Source organism: Vulpes lagopus, chromosome 8, assembly GCF_018345385.1.
Source record: "Vulpes lagopus strain Blue_001 chromosome 8, ASM1834538v1, whole genome shotgun sequence".
NCBI classification, from domain to species: Eukaryota; Metazoa; Chordata; class Mammalia; order Carnivora; family Canidae; genus Vulpes; species Vulpes lagopus.
Genome location: NC_054831.1, coordinates 15,503,350 through 15,530,490, shown reverse-complemented (window position 1 = coordinate 15,530,490; position 27,141 = coordinate 15,503,350). Strand labels below are relative to the sequence as shown.

The 27,141-nt window shown below is 38.8% G+C and overlaps 1 long non-coding RNA gene across 1 annotated transcript in view; it reads left to right on the top strand.

Moving 5' to 3' along the window:
* LOC121497603 overlaps positions 1 to 27,141 on the top strand; it is a 109,349-nt gene that overhangs the window by 78,923 nt on the left and 3,285 nt on the right. The window contains exon 2 of the long non-coding RNA XR_005989519.1: positions 10,183 to 10,351. This is a non-coding gene — a long non-coding RNA (uncharacterized LOC121497603). The remainder of the gene's footprint in view (positions 1 to 10,182; positions 10,352 to 27,141) is intronic.

Below are 27,141 nucleotides of genomic sequence, written 5' to 3'. Positions count from 1 at the left end.
CTCCCCCCCACATTTTTTTCCTATTTTTGATCTCTCCATGTATCTTAGATGCACAGAATTGGATTAATCATATCTTTAGTACATCACTCACTCTCATCACTGGAACATGACATTTTATATGTATATATATATATATATGTAATGTATATACATTTTATACATATATACACATACAATATATATACATACAAATATATATATTTATATATATATGGGAAATGTATATACATTTATTTATTTAGAGAGAAGGGGGAGTGAGGGGCAGAGGGAGACAGAGAAAGAGAGAGAATCTTAAGCAGACTCTGTGCTGAGTGAGGAGTCCAACACAGTGCCTGATCTCATGACCTTGAGATCATGACCTGAGCTGAAATTGAGTCCAATGCTTAACTGACTGAGGTCACCCCTATTTAGTTCTTTTTAAGAATGTAACGAGCACTTACAAAATCACCAAAACCAATGAAATCTGGGCCATGGATAGTAACCTCTATCCAACCATATGATTACCCCAACTCATGCATCTCTGGTTCCTCCTTTCTGAGGCAAACCTATCCTAAGTCCTATATATTTTTTAAGATTTTATTTACTTATTCATGAGAGACACACACACACACACACACACACAGAGAGAGAGAGGCAGAGACACAGGCAGAAGGAGAACAGCTTTCATGCAGGGAACCTGATGTGGGACTCAATCCTGGAACTCCAGGATCAATCCCTGAGCCAAAGGCAGATGCTCAACCACTGAGCCACCCAGGCATCTCTCCTGAGTCCTAATCATTTTCTTGCTTTGCTTTTTGAATTGTTTTTATTTCATCCATGTGTAGACTTTAAAACCTATTTTGATTTTAGTTAGTTTGGACTCTATAAAAATATCAAGATTTATGTAATTTTGGGGGGGTTGCTCTTCCACTTAACATTTAAATGCTCAGATTTATGCATACCATTGCAAATTAATATACTTTATTCACTTCTATTGCTTATAGTCTATCATGTGACCATTCCACACTTGGCTCATCCATTCTCCCACTGATGAGCATTTGAGTAATTTCAAATTTGTTTTGCTATGATGAACAGTAATAATATGAATGTTATTGTATGTATTTCCTTTTAAGAGTGGAGTGCTGGCTCATAGAATGTATAATTGGTTAAATTCAGGAAATACTACCAAACTGTTATCCAGAATGGTTGCATAAATTTATTGCATCAATCCCAGTAGATACATTATCCTGTGGATTCATGTCTTTTCCTATTATTGATTTTGTTAGAATTTCAAATGTTTTTGCCAGTTAAATAAATGTAAAGTGTGGTCTTAGTTTTGATTTCTATGATCAAAAGCATTTTCTTATAGCTCTTGGTCATGTATTTCGCCTGTGAAGTGTCTATTCATGGTTTGCCTATTTTTCTAATAGATTGTTTGAGCTTTTCCAATTGATATGAAAGAGTCTTTATAGATTTTATATGTTATTCATTTGCTGGGGCTGAGCAATACAAATATCTTCTCCCAGTTTTAACTCTTTTCACTTTCCTTAAAGATTATTGTGAAAACTAAAGTTCTTTATATTAACATATTCGAATCTATCAGTCTCTCCTTTTATTTAATTCTTTAAAATATCTCTTAATAAAGTTTAAAAGTTTCCCTTGTAGAGTCTTGCACATCTTTTGTTAGTTACATTCTTAGATATTCTCTGATACTATTGTATATGATGTCTTCTTTTGGTATTTTCTCATTGGTTCCTAATGCATTATAGATAGAGAACATATCCAGCAACTTTACTAAATTCTCCTACTCTAGTAATTTATCTGGAGATTCTATTAGGTTGTCATTTAAATTCTTTGAATCTAATTTATTTTTCTTGGTTTATTTTACTGCCAAAGACTTCCAGTGCAATCTGAAATATAAGTGGTAATTATAATTATTGCAATTATAAAAATGACATATGATCATATTTTCCCTATATTTTAAAATAAAATTCTTTATGAGCTGAGGAAGGTCCTGTTTATTACTAACTATGAGAACTAGGAATGATTGTTGAATTTTATCAAATTCTTTTCCTACATTTATTGAATAATTATATGGCTTTTCCTATTCATTTCTTTTTTTAAAAAAAGATTTCATTTATTTATTTGAGAGAAAGAGAGAGAGACTGAGTAGGGGAGAGGGGCAGAGGAGAGGGAGAGAGAGGAGCAAACTCTCCCTAAGTAGGGAGTCTGACATGGGGTCAATCTCAGGACCCCAAGATCATGACCAGCTAGGTAGATGCTTAATTGACAGCCACCCAAGTGCCCCCCTATTTATTTCTTAATGTGATTTGAATTATATTTCTTGATTTTCAAAGTATTGAATTATCCTTGCATACCTGGAATAAAGGTAACTTGGTCAAGGTGCATTATCTTTTTAATGTTTTTTGAGTAGATTTGCTGATATTTTAAGTATATTTACATCCATATTCAAAATAGAGTAGCCTGATTTCTTTCCTTTCCTGGAACGTCTTTGGGTGGTTTCAGTATTAGAGCTATGGCTTAGTATTGGGGCCTCATAAATAAGCTGGAGAATATGTCTCCTTTTTCTATTTTATGGAACTGTTTTCAGAAAATTGGGGTAGTTTATTAAGTTTTCCAAAAACTTAAAGGTTTTGGAAAAACACCACCTGTGAAACTATCAGATATTTTGTCTGTGGGAAGATTTTAAAACAAAGCTGAAATTTATTTAATAGTTATAGGACTATCTGATATTTTTGTGTCTTTGTGAGTTGTTTAAGAAGTTAATTTTAGGGATCCCTGGGTGGCGCAGCGGTTTGGCGCCTGCCTTTGGCCCAGGGCGCGATCCTGGAGACCCGGGATCGAATCCCACATCGGGCTCCCAGTGCATGGAGCCTGCTTCTCCCTCTGCCTGTGTCTCTGCCTCTCTCTCTCTCTGTGACTATCATAAATAAATAAAGATTAAAAAAAAAAATTATTTAAAAAAAAAAAAAAAAGAAGTTAATTTTATAAGGGCTTATCCCCTTTATATAAACTGAGTTTTCAAAATTATTAGCAAATAGTTGGTGGTAGTATTATTTTATCATTTAATTTTTCTGTTTGAAGTGGGGCTTTTGTAGATTGCCCTCTTTTTCACTTTTGGTATTTTTCATTTATGTTTTCTTTGTTGGTATGCATGGGTTTCTAAAGTTTTTTGTTTTTATTCTTTCAACAAATCAGCTTTTGATTTTGTTAATATGCTTTATTATGTCTTTATTTCCTATTTAACTAATTTCTTGTCATATTTTCATCTCTCCCATTCATTACTTTTTGATTTCGTCTTTTGTTCATTAAGATGAAGAAAAATTAACTCAGTAATTTGAAGTTTCCTTATTTTCCAATAGAGTCATTTACAGCAATAAATTTACCATGAAGAACTACTTTGACTGTACTCCACAGGTTTTGATTATCCTTATCACATTATTAGGTGATATCAATTAATAATCCATCATCAGGTGTTTTCATTATCATTCAGTTATGAATATTTGAAAATTTTTTTAGGATTCCTTCTTTAATTTATAAACTTAGCAAAGTGCATTTTTAGATTTCCAAATTGTAGGAATTTATGTTTACTTTTTATTAATACTTAATGAGCTATTATTGGAAATCATGGTCTGTATGCTGTGATTTGAAATTTGTTGAGAGTCTTTTTGTGGGCCTAGTACATGATCAAACATTATGAATATTTCAGAATAATTAGAAAAAATCTATCTTATATCATTGTTGGATACAGAAGTCTATACATTTGTATCAACTCAAGCTGATTGTGTTGATCATGTTATCTTTATCCTTGATAGTCTTTCTTGACTTATCAATAATGTAAAAAAAGTATTTGAAATATCCTCTTATGGAGTTTTATCAGCAGTTTTATCACTTTTCTTTATGTATTTTAAAGTTATTTTATTAGATAAATACATTTTTAAGAATTGCTATATGTTTTCTGTGAATTAAAACTTTGATCATTATGAAGTAACTCTCTTTATCCCTAATAACATTTTTTTCTGGGAGTCTAGCTTAAATTATATTAAAATATCTACATCATATTTTTGGTTGAAGTTGTATAAAACGTTTTTTCCATTTTTATTTTTAATCTTTTTCTTTAGGATTTAGGTTTTTCTCTTTTATAAAACATATGTCAGAATTTTAAAAATTTTTGTGTGATAAGTTGTCGAAAATATAATTTTACCCAAATATTTGGGCCTACATATAATGTTTTACTATATTATTTTAACTTGTCCAATATTCTCTGCTTACACAAGTTTTGCTCACCTTCTTTCACAAATGTCTTGCAATGTCTCTTATATTGTCTCTCATTTATTCAGATACTTCAAACTCCTTTCAATGTGGGTCTTTTTATGGCAATTTATCTGAGATTTTGTGTACCTAGAATATTGTTTATCATTCTCATATTTGCAAGACAATTTGGCTGAATATAACATTCTAAATTTTATGCTCTTTTGCTTAATACTTTGAAATCATTACTCCATGGTCTTCTTGCATTCAGTATTTAAAAAAATATGATATCAATTAGATTCTTATTTCTTTGAATGTCCTGTTTTGTCTCTTTTTAAGTCTTTATAATTTTCTCTCCTTTAAAAATATATATCCTTATATTTCTCTGTAGTGTATTTGAATGTCATTTTTCCTTATTTCCTCTCTTCAGCACTTTGTGATCTTTTATATCTGAGGTATGCATCCTTTTTCAGTTCCAGAAAATATATCCTCACTATTAAAATGTATTTTTTTTCTATGTTCATCCCTCTTTTTGGGATTTCTTTCTAACATAAATATCAACACTTTAGCTTCTATCCTTCATTTCTCTTAGCTTTTCTTTTTTATACTTTCTATTAGTAATTCTTTATTTTGAGAGATTTCCTCCATCTGGTCTTCCAAATCTCAAATTTCTTTCTTAGCTGAATTTCTTTCACTATGCAATCTTTGGGTTTATTTAACATTTACATATTTTATGCTGAATACTTCTGTTTTTCTATTTTTGCATTTTTAAATTTGTTTCATATGGCTAGTTTCCTTTATCTCTTTTAAGAAAAATTGTACAAAACTTGGAAGTAAGGCATAGTTCAGTGTTACACTGGCATATAGTCTGGTCCCAATCAGGGACTATGTAAGTCCCTAGGAGACTGTGCTTTTTCACTTACTATTTATAACTGATTAAGGTTCACACTGTGTGTGCTACAGGTCAACCTGAGATGATTGGTAAATACAAGCTAGTTCTGTCTGATAGAAAAGGATAACCTGAAAGGTTATAGTTCTTTTACCTTTTTCTGTAAGCTCAATTTTACATCTGATTTAGCAATCATATCCAGCAATCTTTCTTCTACTAACTATATATAGCCAATCTCTGAAATTCTCATTTTAACCAATTTCATCATTCTGCTGGTTTTACTGAACTAAATAAATCTGAATTAAAATATGTGTTCACTATAATTTGTATGAGAGCTATATTATTAATTTTTTGAAAATTATTCTTTGCAACCTCTTCTTAATGTCTTTTAGACTAATCTTAATTGCTTGGTTCTTCTCTTCTAATTTTTCTACTTTTGGTGCACACAATAATCTAAGATACATTTTGTGTGATACTATGATTTATAATAAAAACATATATATTTGATCTTTGTCCTTGTTTCTGTCACAGAGCTCCCTAATGTCTTGGAATTTTTGAAGGGTTAACAGTGATAAATGTGTTTTGTGTTACACAAATGAGATGACTTTTGGAAGACATCTAGGATAGGGACAGGTTGCCTGTGGAGCCAACTATGTTATTAGAGGTTTGCAACATTCAATAGTACCTTCAACCTCCTGGGAGGAGAGTGGGGCTGGAGATTGAGTTCAGTAACCAAGAGCCAATGATTTAACTATTTATTCTTATGTAATGAAGCTTCCACAAAAGTCCCAAAAGTCCCAAAAGGTCAGGGCTTGGAGAGCTTCTGGATTGGTGAACACGTGGAGTTTTGGGGAGAATGGTACATCTGGAGAGGGTTAGGAAGCAATGTGTCCCTTCCCACATGCCTTGCGATGTACATCTCTTCCATCTGGCTGTTTTTGAGTTATATACTTTTATAATAAACTTGTATTCTAATAGTAAAATGTTTCACTGAGTTCTGTCAGCAACTGTAAAAAAATTAATTCAACTTAAGGAGGTAATTGTGGGAACCACTGATTTGTAGCGATTGGGTTAGAAGTACAAGGTGGCAAACTTGCACTTGTGATTGGCATCTGAAGTGGGGCAACAGTCTTGTAGGACTGAACCCTTACTCTGTGGAATCTGATGTTATCTCTAAGGAGATAGTGTCAGAATTGAGCTGAATTATAGTATACCCTGCTGGTATTCTCAATCAGAGAATTGCGTGTCATTCTCTGGTGTTCAGAGAATATATACACATACATCAGAATTGGTGCTAGAACCTTTACTTGTGAAATGGTGCTGTCTGTCAAATATCTTCTTGTTTTGGCATGTGTGTCTTTTCCTCTAGAGATATTGATTATTTTGTCAGGCAATGAGTATGGGAGGAGGCTTAATCAGAGTACCAGTGATTTTTGTGTTTGTGTGTGGAGGCATGCATGGATCTAGCCTTCCTAAAGGTTTACTATATTGGAAGGAACAAGAATCAGTACCAGAACTTCAAAGTGCTTTCTTGCTGTCCCACTGTCTTCATAAGCAGATATTCTTAAGAAATCTAAGAAATCACTGGTCCCTGGGTCCTGAGACTTCGTCTATTTGTCATGGTTCTCTGTTGCCTCTGTTGATCCTTTTACCTTTGATACCCTTGTGAGACCTCTACTGTACCCAGTTGTTCCCATTGTTGGGGCAGCTGTCCCCATTACTCTGGCTGTAGGGGTGAGGGTACTGCTCTCCACTTGTCTACTTTGCCCCCAATCTCTGGCCTTAATTCTCCGTGTCACAGCTCTAGCATGTTGAAAAGTCACCCTTCTAAGATAAATAAAATAAATAAAATAAATAAATAAATAAATAAAATAAAATACTGGAACCAGTGAATGTGACCTTATTTAGAAAAAAGGTATTTGCAAATATAATTAGGATCTTAAGATGAGATCATCCTACATTACCCAGGTGGGCCATATATCCAATGACAAGTATTCCTATAAGCAATAGAGGAGAAGATCCAGACACAGAGGAGGACTGTGAAGGTGCAGACAGAGAGTAGAGGGATGCAAACACAATCCAAGGAACACCTGGAGCCAAGCTGGAAGGTGTAAGGAAGGATTCTCTCTGAACCTTTGGAAGAAGCACTGTCCTGCCAATACCTTGCTTTCAGAGTTCTGGTCTCCTGAACTGTGAAAGAATAAATTCCTGTGATTTTATGCCACCATGTCTGTGGCAATTTGTTTTAATAGCCCTAAGAAACTATTTCAGATATCCAAAACTAGGCTGTAAACTTTAAGTGTCTTTACTACAAATTGGGGATAATAGAAGGAAGAAAAACTCGGAGAATAATTACAAGTATGCACAGGCCCAGAGGCCACCTCCCTTCCCTATGATGGAACCTCCCCCAGCAGGCTCCTCACCAGAACACTTCCTGCATCCTTGAGGCCAGGAACAACCTTTCGAAGTTGTCAAGATGTTGGGCTTGGCCCAATTCTGCCCCCAGCCTAGGGAGAAGAGGAAGTTCTCTTCCTTATAGCTGTCAAGGCTGGCAGCTTAAATCTTTCCTGGCTGCAGAATGAACTTTTCTCTCTTCATGAGAAGCTACTTCCACCTGTAGGCTCTGAACTCCAAAGTCATTGATCATCAAATTCTCCAAAAGTACATTTCCCAAAGCCTGGATTTTTTAGGCTTGTCCAGGTGGGGCTGCTGCAAGTCCAGAACATTGTGTTTTTTTTTTTCTGTGTTTTGAAATTTGAAAACAAACAAACAAAAAAACCTCAGAATCTGTGTCATGCAGGGCCACCTAGTTACATTAAGTTTATTTAAAAATGTCTAAGCTTGAGGGTTTGCCTGGGGGGCTCAATTGGTTAAGCATCTGACTTTGGCTCAGGTCGTGATCTCAGGGACCTAGGATGGAGCCCCACCTTGCATTGGGCTCTGTGCTCAGGGGGGAGCCTTCTTGTCCTTCTCCCACTCCCTCTGACCTTCCCTTGTGAGAGAGCACTTGTGTACTCGCGCTCTCTCTCTCTCCAATGAATAAATAAATAAAATCTTTAATGTTTAAGTTTGGATTGTTTGGAAGGATAAAAGCTCTTCATGAAATTAGTTTTAGTAATGATACAGCTATGTGAAATCAGTGCATATGGACGGACATGGGAGGGAATCCAAAAAGTGCTAACAATTTCCTCAATTTCCTTAGGGTGGTGAGATTATATTAAGGTTACAGATAGGTATATGGGGGGAGATTTTCGCTCTGTAAAATATGTCTTTTAACATTTCTTTCAGAGTGCATAATGCTATTTTTACAGCAAATAAGGATAGTCATAAAATTTTGATGCTCTAAGAAATATATTCCTTTGTTTATCTCCTCATCACTTTGGGGGGAAAATGATACCAATTGCTAGGGACAAATTTCTCTGCTGAGAGAAACTCTTATAGTGTGTGTGCATTTCAAATAGTTGCAGATCTATTTGGGAGGAAACATACTTCCCTTCTTATTAATATGGAGGAGACATTTACTTCCGTCTTATTAAGGAATATCGGTCATGAAGTATCACTCAGATTCCCAGATTGGGTGAGGAGAGAGAGAGTGTGTGCCAGAAAGAGAAAGGCAAGAGGATGGAGCCTTCCAAAGAGAGTGGAAGAGCCAGGAGCAGCATCAAGGCTATCCCCTTAATTAGCTGCAACCCCAGCTGGGCCAAGGCAGGGGACAGCTGCTAGCAGGAAACTGCAAAGACTGGTTTGTAGCTTCTGGACGAGTCTGAAACAGTCTGCCCAGACGGCTGTCTCCATCTGGGATGCACTTTTCCAACTCCACCTGTTGGCATCCAAGGAGTTCTGTAAGGCTTGCCCCAAATGACAGCTTTTCTATAAAATCTTTATTGATCATTCTTCCTCCACCAGGCTTTTAGTTTCTAAGTTTCTTAAATTATTTACTCTAGTCTACCTTCTGCTTGTCTTATCTCTTGCTTTACCCTTGCTCCTTTCCAAATCTCCAAGTATCCTCCATACATTATAAGAGTCTTTTTTTTTTTTAAAGATTTTACTTATTTATTCATGAGAGACACAGAGAGAAAGGTAGAGACTTAGGCAGAGGGAGAAGCAGGCTTCCTGTGGGGAGCCCCATACAGGACTCGATCCCAGGACCCCAGGATCACTACCTGAGCCGAAGGCAGACACTCAACCACTGAGCCACCCAGGTTCCCCTACAGTATAAAATTCTAAAGGGCAGCAAATGTGTATGTTTTTAGGATTTACCTTGTGTCTTCCATATTGTCAAGAAAAATATGCTTCTGTCAACACATTTGAAGCTCATCAGTAAAATGAAGGTAAGACTGTGATAGTAACAGAAATCAATGAAAAGAACATCAGATTACAATTCTTTATTCATTCTTTAAAGACTAGCCTTAGTATATAGATTTAAAAACTAGTTGCAATTTAAAAAAAAACTATATTTTTATTAAAAAACCCCCAGAAGGTTGAAAAATAATACTATTCCATATTATCCATGCTTATGATCCAAACTTGGCTGTTTGTACTTCTTTTCTATAATCCAGTCACCACCATGGGTGGATTGTATTGTAATAACGACGGGCAAAAAATGGTTATGGAATGATTACCCCAGATTTTAACACTCTCACATTGTGTTGGACATCGATACTGCATAAAGTTCCTTTAAAATTGAAGGGCTCATGGTTATTATTTATATAACAGTAATAACTAACAGTGAGTGTTGCTCACTCAGTGCCAGACACCATTTTAAATGCTTTGTGTGTTTCTACAGGCCCAACTTTAATAACCATATGAGGGAACTCAGCTATAAGAAAATTAAATACACAGAAACTTTTGAAGCCCAGAACCAAACCCGTGAAGGTTCTTCCAGAATCCATACTCTTCAACATGATGCCCTACTGCCTTTCATGCCTTGTCTCTTTTAAAATATGTTTTGAGGAATATGGCTTTTCATTATAAAAGGTAATGACAAAAATGTGAAAGTAGTGGGCTATATTAAACCTGGAAACATGTTTTGTTTTCTCAAGGGTATTTTCTGAGATGCCACGGGTCTTTTCTGTATGACGAAGCACAGTGGTGAGAAGTGTGAGAAGAGGGTATTCTGGAGCCAGTTCCATTCTGTTCCAGCTGTGTAACCCTAAGGAAGGCCCTTAACCTCTCGGAGCTTTATTTTCTCTACCTGTAAACAAGATGGTTGTAAGTATTAAATAATTTAATACATGTACGATGTCCAGCCGAGTGCTGAGCATGGGAGTACTATAGACGTGTTTGTTGGTGTTTGTTGAGTTCATTGAACTCCACTGTGTCCCAGGCATTGTGCTGGGCTGTGGAGATAGAGAGAAGAACAAGCCAGTATCAAGTCATTCTGAGAGAATGTAATAGAAAGCAGCTTCAAAGAATTGAAGAAACTGTACCTAACTTGGTCTGAGTGAAAAGAAAAGTGCTTGGCCGTTCCTATTCTTGGGCAGTTTTTATCTATAGGGTGTAACTATATATCTCATATCTGGTTTTCTCCATTCCTAAGGCACAGGGCCCGAGATTTCAAAATTAGAGATTTACTTGTTTGGCATAAGCATTGCCCTTCTGTCATGGGCTTCCGTGAGACTGCAAATTAATGTGGGGTTTGCTAATGACATCTTGTGGCATCTTGCCTGACAAAAATGGGGGACTCACACCCAGAGATCTAAGGTAATAGGTATGAATGGGGACTGGAAATGTCTCAGCTGGTTCTGAGGCTGGTGCACATAGGCACATCACCCTGAGAGGCACCCTCCTGAGGGCCCCAGGACACATTTGTGGTCCTTTTCACCTGAAGGGCAAAAGGACAGAACAGAAGCACGGTTATGAGAGAAAGAAGGGGTGATGGGGAAACCTTTGCCCTTTGTGCCACCTACCCTCAGTCACCGGGCACTCTTTTCTTCAGGCAGCTTCCCTATTCCCATTGGGACAAAGCTCACTTTGAGGATCCAGAACCAGGGCACCTGGGTCCCCATCTGCATGCCACCCTGTTTGTTCCCTCTTGTTTCCCCTGACATCCACCACCTCATGCCAGTCCCCAGCCATGTGGCTAATGAGAGGCCTATTCAGACCTCATTAGCAGATCAACTTGGTTTCTTCCGCTTTCCGAAGCTAATTATGTCTCTTTCATTAGTTCAATTTCAGCAATTAATGTACCTCCGTATACATAAATGGTTGTTTGTTTTTCATCTAAGTGACATGTTTGCTGCTGTCCTTTCCTCTCTTGGCACACATTCGTCTCTTTGCGCTGTCCTCCTTTCCTTATAAACAGTGCCCCGGTCCGGGTTCTAGCTTTAAGAGACAGGAATCAACATAGCAAACTTGAAAGCTGAAAAGGGGTTTATGGGAGCACAAGTGGGAAACTCACGGAATAAAAGGCAGTACCAAGCCACTGATCCCCTGAACCTTGAGGAACCAGGGAGATCCTGGGGCCTGAAGTCCACTCACACAATAAGACTGTTCTAACCTCAAATTTAAAAGACTTGCCAGGCAGAGCAGTTCTAGAGTTGGTTAATTCGGTGGCTCAGTGAGGTCACCAAAGACTCATGCTGCCATCTCAATATTTTGTTCGACTGATTTATTTCGCTTAGCATAGTATTCTCTAGCTCCATCCATATAATTTCACTATATATGGAATTTAAGAAGCAAAACAAATGAGCAAAGGGGGAAAAGAGAGAGAGAGAGAGGGAAACTAAGAAACAGATTCTAACTCTAGAGAACAAACTGATGGTCACCAGAGGGGAGGTGGGCAGGGAGATGGGTGAACTAGGTGATGGGGACTAATGATGACACTTGTGATGAGCACCGGGTATTGTATGGAAGTGCCAAATCACTATATTGTCTGCCTGAAACTAATATTACACTGTATGTTAACTAGCTGCAATTAAATAAAAACTTAAAAATATATATATTTCATTTGGCTCCTCTGTTAAGCTGTCCTCCCCCTCCCCAACTTGGTTCTAAGATGGCTAAAGCAGGCCTATGGGTGATGTGCACACAGCCAGCCCCTGAGGCTGCAAAAGAAGTATTTTTCTCTGCTCTCTCTCTCTCTCTCTCCCTTGCCCTCTCTTCTTCTTTTATTTTTATTTTTTTTTTATTTATTTATTTTTTTTTTTCTCTTCTTCTTTTAAATAATCACCTGGGATCTTGCCCCTCCTCCCAGGTGATTATTTAAAAGAAGAAGAGAGGGCAAGGAAGAGAGAGAGAGAGAGAGCAGAGAAACATACTTCTTTTGCAGCCTCAGGGGCTGGCTTCAACGTGGATGGACCTGGAGGGTATTATGCTGAGTGAAATAAGTCAATCGGAGAAGGACAAACATTATATGTTCTCATTCATTTGGGGAATATAAATAATAGTGAAAAGGAATAGAAGGGAAGGGAGAAGAAATGGGTAGGAAATATCAGAAAGGGAGACAGAACATGAAGACTCCTAACTCTGGGAAACGAACTAGGGGTGGTGGAAGGGGAGGAGGGTGGGGGTGGGGGTGAATGGGTGACGGGCACTGAGGGGGGCACTTGATGGGATGAGCACTGGGTGTTATTCTGTATGTTGGCAAATTGAACTCGAATAAAAAATAAATTTATTATTTAAAAATAAATAAATAAATAAATAAATAAATAAATAAATAAATAATCACCTGGGGACTCTTCCCAGGAGACCCTGAGCAGACATTGTGCCATGTTGTGTTGGTCAGGATTGCACTATGTGTCTATTGTCTAACCAGTCATTGCCTGGGATAGACTGAGGGAAATTGGGTTTCATCCTGGGAGGCCAGTGAAGGGCCTGGACCCCTCTTAGGCACAGAGCCACGTTATATAGGAGTAAATTCCAGGGCTTTAGGCAGAGAAGGGGTGCAAAGACTTCTGGGAGGCACCTAGTAGGTGTTTGCTACAAGAGTCTCTGGAGAGTCTCATGAAGTAAGGGAAGGACCTTCCCCAAATGGGGAAACATAAAGAGCAGACATCCATCATCAGCTACTGAAAACTTAGATCCTAAAGTTCTGCTAACTTTATGCTCAAAAATCAATCGCACATATATAGGAAGGGAGTTACCTGTGGGACAGGTCCTTCTAGGGAAAGATCAAGGGTTTTTTGCTTAATTACATGCTTTGGATGAAGTGTGTTCCTCCCCTCTCAACCTGCCAGTTAAAGCCCTCGTTTCTCATGTGACTGTATTGAAAATAGGACCTTTAAGATGATTAAGGTTAAATGAGATCATAAGCATGAAGCCCTGATCTGATAGCTCTTAATAAAAAAGGAAGAGATCCCAGAGGTCTCTCCCTCCAGCATATGAGGATATAGCAAGAAGGTGGCTGTCTGTAAGCCAGGGAGAGAGCTCTCACAGGAGCTGAACCCTGTTGGCATCTTGACTGTAGACTTCTCAGCTTCCTGAGCTATGAGAAATAAACTGTCTATTGTTTAAGCCTCCAGTCCACAGTGTTGTGTTACGGTAGCCCACACCGACTAATACATTACAAAATACATAAGACAATAATACAACCAATAGTGGAAAGGAAAAACAAATGCAGACCGTGGCCCCAGTATAGGTGAGATCCATCAGCTCCCTGGAGGGGCCAGGTCATCTTCTTTCCATACCTATCAGCCCATACTGGGAGTGTGAAGAGTCATGACGGGTACCATGTTTTCAAAAGGACACTGTCAACTGGAGCAGAGAGGTGAGCAACTTGACTAGAGAAAGGAGAAGTTGAAGGAACAGACTGGAAGCTTAAGACTGGCCCTGGTGGCTGGAAGCAGTGGCGTTTTCGGGTATTGAAAAGCTGACCTACGAGAGAGGTTGGACTTGTTCTGCTCAGATCTAGGAGACTGAGCAAAAAGTTTAACAGGAGGGATTCTAAATTCAGTACAAAAATGGTCATTGACTTTACAGGGCCATTCACATGTCATATAGCCTTCTCTGTAACCGCTATCGTGGTAAACGAAGGCCGACATCATCACCCTCATTTCAGGCAAAGAAACTAAAGTTCTGAGAAAATCTGTCACTTACCACAGGTTACCCAATGTAACATTCGGCCAGGCTACCTGTGTTAGGCCCACAGGAAGTAGGACCTTAGAGGACAAAGGTTAGTGAGGTGAAGTAAAGCCCCACTACTATAGTTGACCTGGAGGCTGCAACAGCACTGCCTCCTCTTCACCCTCCACCATTCATTCCAAACTGCCCTCAGCTTCAGCAATACCTCAGGAGAGTTGGGACTTACCTGTTACCACACCTTCATTCCTGAGCTGTCAGAACCCTTAGTAATTTCTTTACTAGATACTATAAAAAATTAATTAATGAATTAAGAATATTTAACATGAGATCTACCATCTTAGCAGATTTTTCAGTGTACTTTTACATGCATTATTATTTTTTTTTATTTTTTTATTTTTTTAAAGAATCATTTTGAATTTTTTTTATTATTATTTATTTATGATAGTCACAGAGAGAGAGAGAGAGAGAGAGAGAGAGGCAGAGACACAGGCAGAGGGAGAAGCAGGCTCCATGCACTGGGAGCCCGACGTGGGATTCGATCCCGGGTCTCCAGGATTGCGCCCTGGGCCAAAGGCAGGCGCCGAGCCGCTGCGCCACCCAGGGATCCCTTACATGCATTATTATTATAGGTATAATAGACCTATAGGCCTGTAGTACTTATTCATCTTGCATAACTGATGTTTTATACACATTTATTGGTAACTCTCATTTCCTCCTTCTCCCAGCCCCTGGAAATGACCATTCTTTTTTTTTTTTTTTTTTAAATCATGAGAGAGACAGAGAGGCAGAGACATAGGCAGAAGGAAAAAACAGGCTACCTGCAAGGAGCCCAATGTGGGACTCGATCCCAGGACCCCGGGATCGCACTCTGAGCTGAAGGCAGGTGCTCAACCACTGAGCCACCCATGAGCCCCTGCGCATTCTATTATTTGCTTCTATGAGTTTGATTATTTTAGATACTTCATGTAAATGGAATAATAAAGTATTTATCCTTCTGTGACTGGCTCAGTTTACTTAGGTGATAGATGCCCTCAGGGTTTATTCATGTTGTCGTATATTGCAAGATTTACTTCTTTTAAAAGACCGAATGATATGCTATTGTATGTATATACCACATTTTCTTTATTCATCTTTTGATGGACATTTAGGTTGTTTTCACATCTTGGCTATTGTCAATAACACTGCAGTGAATGTGGGTGTGTTAATGGCTCTTTGAGATTTTGATATCAATTCTTTTGGGTAAATACCCAGAAGTGGGATTGAGGAATTATATTGTAGTTCTATTTTAAACTTTTTGAGACACTTCCATACTGTTTTCCGTAGTGACTGCACCATTTTGCATTCCTACTAACAGCGTATAGGGTTCTAATTTCTCTACATCCTTGCTAACACTTGTTTTTCTCCCTCCCTTCCCACCTTCCTTCTTCTTCCATTCCTTCCTTCCTTCCTTCCTTCCTTCTTTCCATACCTATCAGCCCATACCTTCCATTCCTTCTTTCCTTCCTCTCACTCTATCTCTTTTTTCTTTCTTTTTGTTTTTTTGATAATACACATCCTAATGGGTGTAAAGGGAAATGTCATTGTAGTTTTAATTGTATGCCCTGATGATTAGTAAAATTGAGTATCTTTTCATACATGTTTTGGCCTTTTGCATGGCTTTTTTTTGAAAAATGTCTATTCAGATCCTTTACCCAATGTTTTATTAAAATTTTTCTTCTTTCTTCTTTCTTTCTTTCTTCTTTCTTTCTTTCTTTCTTTCTTTCTTTCTTTCTTCTTTCTTTCTTTCTTCTTTCTTTCTTTCTTTCTTTCTTTCTTTCTTTCTTTCTCTCTTTCTACTGAATTTTAGGACTTCCTTATATATTTTGGAAATTAATCCCTTATCAAATATATGGTTTGCAAATACTTTCTCCCATTCTGTAAGTTGTTTTTCACTTTATTGATTTCTTCCTTTGCTGTGCAGAGGCTTTCTAGTTTGATGTAGTCCCACTTGTCTAGTTGTGCTTTTGTTGTCTATGCTTTTGATGTCATATCCATTAAATCATTGCCAAGACCAATGTCATGATGCTTTTTCAATACAGTTTCTTCTAGGAGTTTTATAGTTTCATATCAAATTTAAGCGTTAAGTGCATTGTGAGTTCAATTCTGTGTATGGAGTAAAGTAAGGGTCCAATTTTATTCTTTTGCATGTGGACATTCATTTTTTTGTAATATCATTTGTTGAAGACACTATCCCTTCCCTATTGTATATTCTTGGCACCTTTGTTGCAGATCAGTTGGCAATATATGTGTGGATTTATTCCTGGGCCCTCTATTCTGCTCTATTGGTCAATATGTCTTTCTTTTATGCTAGTATCATACTGTTTCAATTACGGTAGCTTTGTAATATATTTTGAAATTAGGAAGTGTGATGCATCCAGCTTTGTTCTTGTTTTTCATGCAGTATTACTTTTTATTTACTATCGTGGCCCGTGGTGAAGCATCTTCAGAGCTTTTCACTTGGTCTTCCCCATTTTGATAATGACCCAGTATGGAGGATGTTTCAAAATGCCAATTGAATTAATTCCAAGTACATACTTGTGTACTACATGGACTCAGGGGATTCTCCCGGAGTCAGACCAACTGGAACCTCATTTATTATCTTACACTGCTAAGCCCTCACTTTAACAGGAATGGATTAATGCTTTGAGTCTTTCAATATCAATGTTAACTCAGACCCAGTGTCTAGTAATTCTCAAAATATCTTGACTTTCCCCTTTTGAGCATCCTTAGGTCCCTTTGGGAAGGGACTAGGGAACTCTTGCAGCATGTACTTGTCAGAGTACTATAGGGTCTTTCCTCAGTCAGTGGGTTTTGGATCTTGATATTGGTTCAGATTTGGGAACTGAGTAAGGAATCTGACTTTATGTTAGAATGATCACTCTTTTTTTTTTAAGATTTTATTTATTTATTCATGAGACACGCAGAGAGAAAGGCAGAGACACAGGCAGAGGGAGAAGCAGGCTCCATGCAGGAAGCCCGATGTGGGACTCGATCCCAGGACTCCAGGATCATGCCCTGAGCCAAAGGCAGACGTTCAACCACTGAGCCACCCAGGCATCCCTAGAATGATCACTCTTATTGTCCACCTCCACTGTTGCCATTTTTGTGGTTTTCAATGATGAGCAGCATCCTCACCAATTGCCTCTTTTGCTTCTATGGACACTGAACTCTATTTAACCACATCCCCAGTGTCCTGTGGGTCAAATTCCCTTGACTTCTTTTAGGCCCTTCTGTGAACTACAATCCTCTGGTGGCTCTTCTGGCTTAAATAATGCATCCATTCCAGCAGGCACACTTTCCCCAGCCTCTTTACTTCTTCGTCTAGCTTCTTCTAGGACAACTCAGGCATTTTCATTTTCCCAGTGTTGTCTCTCTTTTTTCTAGGATTCTAAGAGCTCCTCCTTATCCATGCATCCACGGGTCCTTGCTAGGTGTTAAATCCTATCACCTGGGAGCTGAAGTCAATGAATCCTTCCCTATATAATCTTAGAGTTCTGGCTCTCTGGATAAAATAAAGCATCTTTAGAATCCAATCCTGGTGTTTCTCCTCTGGTTCTTGCTGATACTTGCCAGCTAATTCTTGAAACACCTATGGTGCATAGTTGTTTTCCTTCCTTAGTAGGTTCAACCAGATTATTATGCTGAGATTAATCCTAGTTATCAGTCTAGAAGCTGGGAGAGGATGTGAGGGGTAGCTCCTGAGGGAAGCACCTGCTGCCTCATGGGAAGGAGTCGCCTATAACATCTTCCATCACAGTGAAAATGCTGCCTCTTTGTAGAGAAGAGCAGGCCCCTTTGCAAGCTCTGAGGGCTTAGCAGAGTTCCCAGAGCTGATATCCTCAGGGGTATCTATCCAGATGTTTCAGAGCCCCAGGTTTTCCCCTCCAGTGCCCTGATCTTAATGTAGCAGACTTGTATTGTCTGAGGATTCAAATGGTGCTGGGGCCTGCTGCTCAGCTATGTTGCTCTTCATGACAGAATGTAAGGGTGTTTGGGTGAACTTGCACACGTAGCCATTAAACACTTGTTTCTCATTATCCTTATTATCCTTTTGCAGAGCATGAACACAACATATCAGTAAACCAGCCAACTCCATTTTCTTTGTAGTCACTGTTTCCCCATATTTTTAAATGCCTTGCTAGGTGTTAAATCCTATCTCCTGGGAGCTGAAGTCAATGAATTCTTCCCTATATAATCTTACAGTTCTGGCCCTCTGGATAAAATAAAGCATCTTTAAAATCCAATCCTTTGCATCAATTGTGCAATGATTGTATCATTTTTTCCATCTGCAAGAGTATCCCCTTGCATTAAGATATTTTCCCAGCTCAGCATCAGCACCCCTTTTTGCTGCAGCTTATCCTTGTACCACTTACTACTCAGGAGAGAGGCATGAGCCAGTTCAAAGTCCCTACCTTATTGCCTGTTTTCTCAAACCTCAGTCTCCTACCACTTGTGTTAGTTTGGATCCACCTAAACGCAGATGCCATGAAAGATTAGCTGTATAAGATATTTATTGAGGGGGAAATACCTGCCAGAGATTTAAAAAAAGAAAGAAAGAAATTAAGAAAGAAACTGGAGGAGGCAAGAAGCCATCAGACTATGATGCAAGTCTATATTGATTCCTGTTGCTGCTGTAACAGATTACCACAAAGATTGTGGCTTAAAACAACGCTAATGATTATTTTACAGTTCTGGGTACCAGACGTCTCACTGGCTAAAATCAAAATGTTGGCAGGGCTGTGTTCCTTCTGGAGGCCCCAGAGGGGCATCCGTCCTTTGCCTTCTTTGGCTTTTTTGGAGGTACCTGCATTCCTTGGTTCATGGCCCTCTTGGATCCTCAAAGCCACAATCACATCACTCTGGCTTTTGTTCCCATTGTCACATTCCCTTCTCTGATCCTCTTGCCTCTCCCTTATAAGGATAATTACATGAGACCGTTGGGATAACCCAGGATAATCTCTCATCTCAAAATCCTTAACCACACATGCAATGTTCCTTTTACCATATAAGATAAATATTCACAGGTTCTGGGAGTTAGGACATATTAGCCCACAACAAGGCCTTTCCCTGTAAAGGAGAGAGGGAAAGAAGGAGAACTGGGTAGTAAGAGAATCAGACTGTAGCACACTTAAAAGAAAATATTGGTGGAGCTCAAGGGGTCTTGAATTAAACTTGCCCATCAGAAGAGTCCTGTGTCTAGGAATGGGCCTGCCCTGGGGTCTCTGCCTTTCTCTGTTACTGTCTGAGTGACAGACACCGGGATGGACACTGGGGTCATCCATCTCTACACTGCAGGAGACGAAGGTCACATGTTCATGGCTTCCATGGTTATAGTCTCTGGAATCAGACTGCCTGGCTTTGCATTCTCACTCCAATGATTAGTTAACAAGAACTTGTGTAAATCACTTTCCCTTCTGTGCCTCAGTTTCTTAATTCATAAAATATGAATAATAATAGCACCAAATTGATTAATAGAGAGTAATAAGGTTTCTGTGAGTAATAAATTAGAGCAGTGCTTTTAATAGTGGCTCCTAACTTAGCCACTGCTGTGCACCTCTGACTATTTTCTATGCCATTTTTGCACCATCACCTTATGATGTGGAAAAGGCTTCATGGTGGGGTGGTTAGTTCCCTGTGTCTGTTGCTTTCTTAGTAAAGGCTTGAGGACCATCTGACAGAACTACTGTAAGAGAGAGTCCTACATTGGGTGGGGACAGGACAAAATAACCCTATAGCTTGTCTTATGCTCAGTTTCTAGGATTTCATGGTCTCTGCCTAGAGAGAAGGTTGGGTGGTACAAGTAGGTGAGCTGCTTTAAGAGTCCAAACCCTGGTGAGTACCCTTGCTCTTGGTATGCCATTTTGGATTTGTCATTCAACCTCTCTGAGCATGAGTTGTAGTTGAGAATCATATCTTACCTGCTTACATTCCTTGTTGGAAGTGGTGATAAGCAAGGAGATGATGCACACCTTTCCAGTTCCTAGATTTCTAGTAAATGTAAGTCTTTTAAAAGAAAACTTTAATACTCCCTTGTATCTACATTGTTGACTTAAAGTATTCTTAGTATATTTTTACTTACATATTCACAAAGAACTAGGCTTAAACTCCTGGTGCTTATACTTTCTATTTTTTCAAAAATATTTATTTACTTTAGAGAGACAGTGAGTGTGTGAGTGAGGAGGGGGAGGGGAGGAGGGGGAGGAAGAATCCTGAAGCAGACTCTCCACTGAGAGTGTAGCTCAGAGCCCCACCCCACGTGGGGCTCAATTCCAGGACCCTCAGGTCATGACCTGGGCCGAAACTAAGAGTTAGATTCTTAACTCACTGAGCCACCCAGGTGCCCCTGCTTATACTTTTTATATCACTATAAAAGCAAATCAAATTTGTAAATTAAATACAAACAAAACCACAAAACCAATAATGTTCAAGTAAACAAAATTAACTGAATGGGATGGATTTTTTAAACATAAAAATTAACTGAAACTTGCAATGGTACTGGTTCCTTTAATATCAGTTCTTTAGAGTGACAGTATTTGGCCTCTGGTAACTAAACATAATTTATTTACTCTTTTCTCATTAGTTGAAAACAATTAGCACAGTATCTTTTATTTATTATCAACACAAATTTAAGGTTGGACATCAAAAAAATGTGCCAGATTCATGCAGAAGTTGCTATCCAGGTATATATAATATACTTTTATTATTTGTCCTAGACTATAAAGACAGAAACTCAAATATTCAAGATGAATTATTTGGAGAAAGCCTGGGATTTCTGGAAATGTTATACATAATCAAGCACTCAGATAATAAATGTGAATGGACTCTCCAAAAGTTAAAAGGAGTTCATAGTTGCTACCCCTTTCTTGTCTTGTCCCCCTTCCGGCCAGTGACTCTACCCTGCAGCATCCACACTGGGAGGCTGATGTTTCTGTTTCATCTTGTGTTTCCTTGGATCCCTGTTCAGACCCCCACTACCAGCAGCACCACTCAAGGCCTCCAGAGTCCATCAGGGGTGAGGCCACATACGGGAAGCCACTGAGGCAGCCTTTCTGTAGGGGAGCAAGAGCAGAGCAGGAAATGGATGGTATGTGCCAAGTAAAACAGTTTTCTGGACACAGCCCCATATGGAAGGCAGCACAATGGTTCCTCCTCTCTGCCAGTTACTGGCCCTGGGTCCCGGAGGGTTCTGATTTACAGAACTAGAATAAATAAATTACAGGGTCCCATGGGGTCTTTTAAACTTTTACTACACGGTCAGCAACACTAATAATGACTTTTAGGTTACATTTCTGGACAGACAAAAAGAAGAACTGTGAAGACTGCCCTTGCTTTTTCTCCCTCTTCTTTCCCTGTACTTGCCATTTCTCCTCTGCTTTTTTTCTTCTTTTCCTGTGAGTTTCCTCTTTGTCAAGGACATAGTTCTGCTAGGTGTTTCCCCTGATTTTTTTTTACTTCTGATTCTTTCCCCAGATATCACCTTTGAGGTTCATGGTCTGACTGCTGAAGGGAAAAAGCAATGATAAAATAATATTAGTATCAATATCATTTTCATGTTTCTATAATATCTTAAACGGTCAAGTATATTATCTTTTTGATCCTCATAACAACCTGTAATAGTTCTTATATTTTTGTTTCACAAAAAGCAAACCGAGGTTCAAATAAGGAAAGAAGCTCTTTCTCTTCTCCTTTCCCATTCCTTGTAACCCCTTCCTTTCTTGAATAACTCAGTCCTCAATCCAGAGGCAGAGCTGAGAAAGGCACAGACACTGCCAGGCTCTGTGGGGAGCTGGAGCGAGTGTCCTTGGGGTGGGTGGGATGGCTGGCAGACACTGAGCAGAGTTGCTACAATATATTCACTAAATAGATCTGGAATTCAATAGTGTGTGTCCTGGGGTGCCTAGGTGGCTCAGTGGTTGACATCTGCCTTCAGCTCAGGTCATGATCTCAGGGTCCTGGGATCCAGTCCCACATTGGGGTCCCTGTTCCACCGAAAGCCTGCTTTTCCCTCTGCTTCTCTCTCTGCCATGCCCCCTGCTTGTGCATTCTCTCTCTCTGTGTGTGAAATAAATAAATAAAATCATTAAAAAAAAAAGGAAAAAATTATGAGAGTGATTCCATAAGCAAAGAATCTAAAAAAAGAAATAAGAAGTTTAAAAAAAGAACAAATGGAAATTCTGGAGTTGAAAAGTGTAACAGGAGATCCCTGGGTGGCTTCCCAGTTTAGCGCCTGCCTTTGGCCCAGGGCATGATCTTGGAGTCCTGGGATCAGATCCCACATCAGGCTCCCTGCACGGAGCTTGCTTCTCCTTCTGACTGTGTCTCTGCCTCTCTCTCTCTCTCTCTCTCTCTCTCTCTCTCTGTGTCTCTCATGAATAAATAAATAAAATCTTAAAAAAAAAAAAGGACAATTGAAATTTGAATTGTCTCAAGAGCAAATGGGAGATAGCAGGAGATATAAACAGTGGGCTTAAGGATAGGTCAGGAGAAATGAAAACAATGCACAGAGGCCTGGAGACCCGTTAAACAGTTGCATGTAATGGGAGTCCCAGAAGGAGAGGAGAGGAAGATAAGAGAATAAAATAATGTTTGAATAATGGACAAAACTCCCCACATTTGGTAAAAGACACTTAATATCCTGGTTAAAAAAATTCACTGAACCCCAAGTAGGAGAAGCTCAAAGAGATAAACCACTAAACACAACTAAACAACAGTCAAACTGTTGAAAATCAAAGCCAAAGAGAAAAATCTTGAAAACCAGAGGTGAAAAATAACTCCTTACATACAGGGGGCCAACAATATGATTAACCTCTGATTTCCAACAGAAGCACTATGGCAGGGGGCAGTGAAATTACCTATACTGAGTGGTGGGGAAAATATTTTGAATCAAGAGTTCTATACCCAGGAAAAGTATGCTTCAAAACTGAACATAAAATAAAAAACATTCCCAGAATACAAGGACTGAGAGTCAGGACACTGCATCATGAAGAAATACTGAAAGGAGTCCTTCAGGCTACAAGAAAATGGTGCAATCATAGCTAAAATCCACAGGAAGAAATGAAGCGCCCCAGAAATGATAAATAATACGTAGATACAAATAAAGAAACTTTCCTTATGTTTCTTCTGTTAATTAACTTAAACGACAAAAGATTTCATAAAGTAATACTTATAATACTTTATTTGGGTTTATAATAAACAGATATAAATGTAACATATCTATAACATATAACAAAGTAACATATATGTATGAAAATAACACAGAAGGGAGGGAGGAAATGGAACTATATTGAATCAAAGTTGCTATATTTTACCAGAATGATGTCGGTGGTAAGCTGGAGTATATTAAAATACATGTTATAATTCATACAGTTGACTGAGAAATCACTGAGAAAATACGTGAACAATATATTATTAAAAACCATCATTGGGGATTTCTGGGTGGCTCAGTGGTTTAGTGCCTGCCTTCAGCCCAGGGCATGATCCTGGAGTCCCTGGATCGAGTCCCATGTCAGGCTCTCTACATGGAGGCTGCTTCTCCCTCTGCCTGTGTCTCTGCCTCTCTCTCTCTCTCCCTCTCTCTCATGAAAAAATAAAATCTTAACAACAACAACAACAACAAAAAACCCCATCATTGGTGTTAAATAAAGGAAAAGAGCAAGTAAGCAAAAAATTGTTTAAAACAAAAGAAGGATATAAAGGGAGAATAGATGGGGAAAAAGACATAGAATATATAGAAAACAAAGCAAAGACATAGAATGTAAAGAAAACAAAGCAAGATGTAAATCCAAATGTAATAATTATGTGAGAATTGGATGGAGTATACAGTCCAATCAAAAGGCAAAGATTGTCAGACTGGATAAAAAACAAAGAAGAACAAGATTCAACTATTTGCTATCTACAAGAGACACATTTAGATTCAAAAATACTGCTAGTTTGAAATTAATAGAATGGAAAAAAGATATAGCGTGCAAATAGTAGCCATAGGAGAGCTGGAATGGCTTTATTATTATCAGGCAAAAGAGTTTTTAAATACTATTAGAGAACAAGAGGGTCATTTCATAATAATAAAAGGGCTAATGTATCAGGAAGCATAATAGTTAAAATACATAGGCATCTAACAAAAAAGCCCAAAATATATTAATATAAAGCCAACAGAATTGATAGAAGCAGACAATTCAAAATGTACAGTTGGAAAATTTAATACCACACTTACAATATTTAAAAATCAGTTAGACAGAAAATCAGCCAGGACATAGAATACTTGAACAACCTTATCAACCAATGTGACCTAATTGATATTTACAGAAAATGCTCCCCCCCAAAAGAAGAATTTGCATTCTTTTCAAGAGCACATGGAACATTTTCCAGGAAAGACCATATGCTAGGTCTTAAAATAAGTCTTAATCAATATAAAATATTGAAACTATTCAAATGATGTTCTCTGTCCACAACAAAATTAAATTAAAAATAAAAAAATCAAAAGAAATTTGATGCAACAACAAATATTTTGAAATTAAACAAAATAAGTTTTTAATAACAAGTGGATCAAGAAGGAATCCACAAGGGACATTAGAAAAATTTGAACTGACAGAAAAGAGAATATGACACATCGACATTTATGGGATGCAGCTGAAACAGTGCTTAGAGGAAAATGTATAGGTTTATTTGCCTATATTAGGAAAGATGAAAGATCTCAACTCAATTATCTCGGTGTCCTTGCAAACAGAAAAACAAGGACAAATCAGACATCTCACTCCTTTTGAACTTTTAGAGAAGTTGGCAACACCGTCCATATTTGTGCACAGAAGCCCAGCTGTGCATGGCAGCTCTCTTCCCCCTTCTGCTGTTAATAGTGTTCTACTAGGCACTGGAATTCAGGATCCCTGCCCTGTATGTCCTTCCATGAGCTGCCACCAGAATGTGCGTGTGACCCCTGTGTCTTGTCTTTTCCAAGTATGACCAATTAAAAAAAAAAAAACAATGCAACCTTGCTTTTTACCTATATTGTACCTATAAAAATAAGCTATGTTACTTACATACAGATTTGTTGTGGTTAGGATTCCTCTGTATAACAGAAACAAATAAATATGCTTCACAATGAGTATAATTTTACAAGAAAGGAAATTCTTAGGAACCAAGTTTCCATACTACTTGTTGATCGCTTTCCGTCAATGAATCTCTGAGGTTTTCTGAGAGCTAATGTCTCACTAGGATGTCATCAGGAATAAGCCACTACAGGAGAGGAGGGTCAAGGATGGACATTGGGATGGATGAGAGAGTGGCTGACAAATTACATAAATGAGAAAGGCCAGAATCAAATCTAGAAAAGAGTGAAAAAAAAAGGTGGCAAGTAAATGACTCTATACCCAGCCTATACAGGGTTCTGAAAAGAGGTCTTGGAGACATGAAATTGCTTAGTGGGTTTGGGGAATTGAATGTCCTTCAGCAAGTGATGCAGCAAGAGAGAAGAGGGAGGACAGCCCAGATTATGAAAAGTCCGATATGCCGGGAGAGGGCCTTGGCATTTATCTTGTAGATGAGGAAAATCAATGAAGGCCTTTGGCATGGAGAAAGCTATGATTAGCTATACAGATCAATCACTTTTGTGGGGGTGTGGCAGATGGATTGGAGGAGTGGAAAGACAGTACGGCCGGTTAGGAGACTATAGACACATGTAGGTGAGAGATTTGCTTGAACTAAGGAAGTGACATCGGGTATGGATTGGGGAGGGGGCTGATGAATGAGAAAAGTCAACAGGGCTTGAAGACTATTGGGCATCAAGTGGTTGGAAGGGTTGTGAGTGATGCACAGCCTGGGGTAATCCATCAAGTATGGGGAGCACAGGAAGGAGAGAAAGTTGAATTCGGTGTTGAGGGAGATAATGGATGGTTTTCTGAGATATACCGCGTCCGAGATATCTATGGGGAATTCATATGAAGACATGGGTATGTGGGTTTAATAATTTTTATCCATGGTGGGTTTTATATCTCAGGAGAATGGTCTTAGATGGAAAATAGGATTTGGAATAGGTGTTAGAACCATGGGAAGAAATGGTATCTGGTAAGAAAAGGCTATAAAATAAGAGAAGTGGACAAGTGCAGCACCAAAGAAGATGTGCAGAATTAGGGTGTGCATGCAGAAGGAGGGTCCAGCCATTGTGAACAATCAGAGAAGCCGAAGATCCAGGAGGGACCTGTGCCATGTAAACCAAAGGAGATAAGTTAAAAGAAGGTGAGAGTGACCAACCTTTTAAAGCCAGCTGAGTATTAGGATAAATAATGGGGAAGGCTCCTTGGAGTTGGCAATAGGGCTGTTGATGATGGATAGGGTCAGAGTGGTTTCCATAGAATGGTAGTGATTGAGGCCAAAGTGATGGCTCTAGAAGTGCTTGGGAAATGAAGAATGGAGACAGCTAGTGCCAATTATTTTTCGAGATGCTTGTCTGCCACGGAAAGGAGACAGTGGAAGCCAGGGATAAGGAACAAAACCAAGGGATGTTTATTTGTTTTAGGATAAGGCCTCCTTGAACATGCTGATAAGCTGAAGGGCAAGAGAGCTGGTGAGAGGATCTGACAATACAGAAGAGCAAAAATTAATAAGGAAAAGGTCCAATTTGGTGCCATTTGGGAGCACACGGGCTCCCGGACACAGCTGGGGAAGGCAGGACTTGGGACAATGACTTCTATAGGACTCTCCGGGACAGCAGCTCAGGAGCAGGGTGGAGGGGGTCCATATCCAGATAAGGTGGCAAAGGTGAGCACGCGTGCCACAGATCCACAGGTTTGCTGGGGAGGACTGATGATGGCTGAGGCATATCAACCTCCCCTGGTCTCCAGGTTTACTCACCCTATGTGCTGCTCTCTCTTTAACCATATAATTAAATAAAGAAATTAGAGGACATAGGCCCTTAGAAACTATGTGATGAGTCTTCAGGTGAGGAAAAG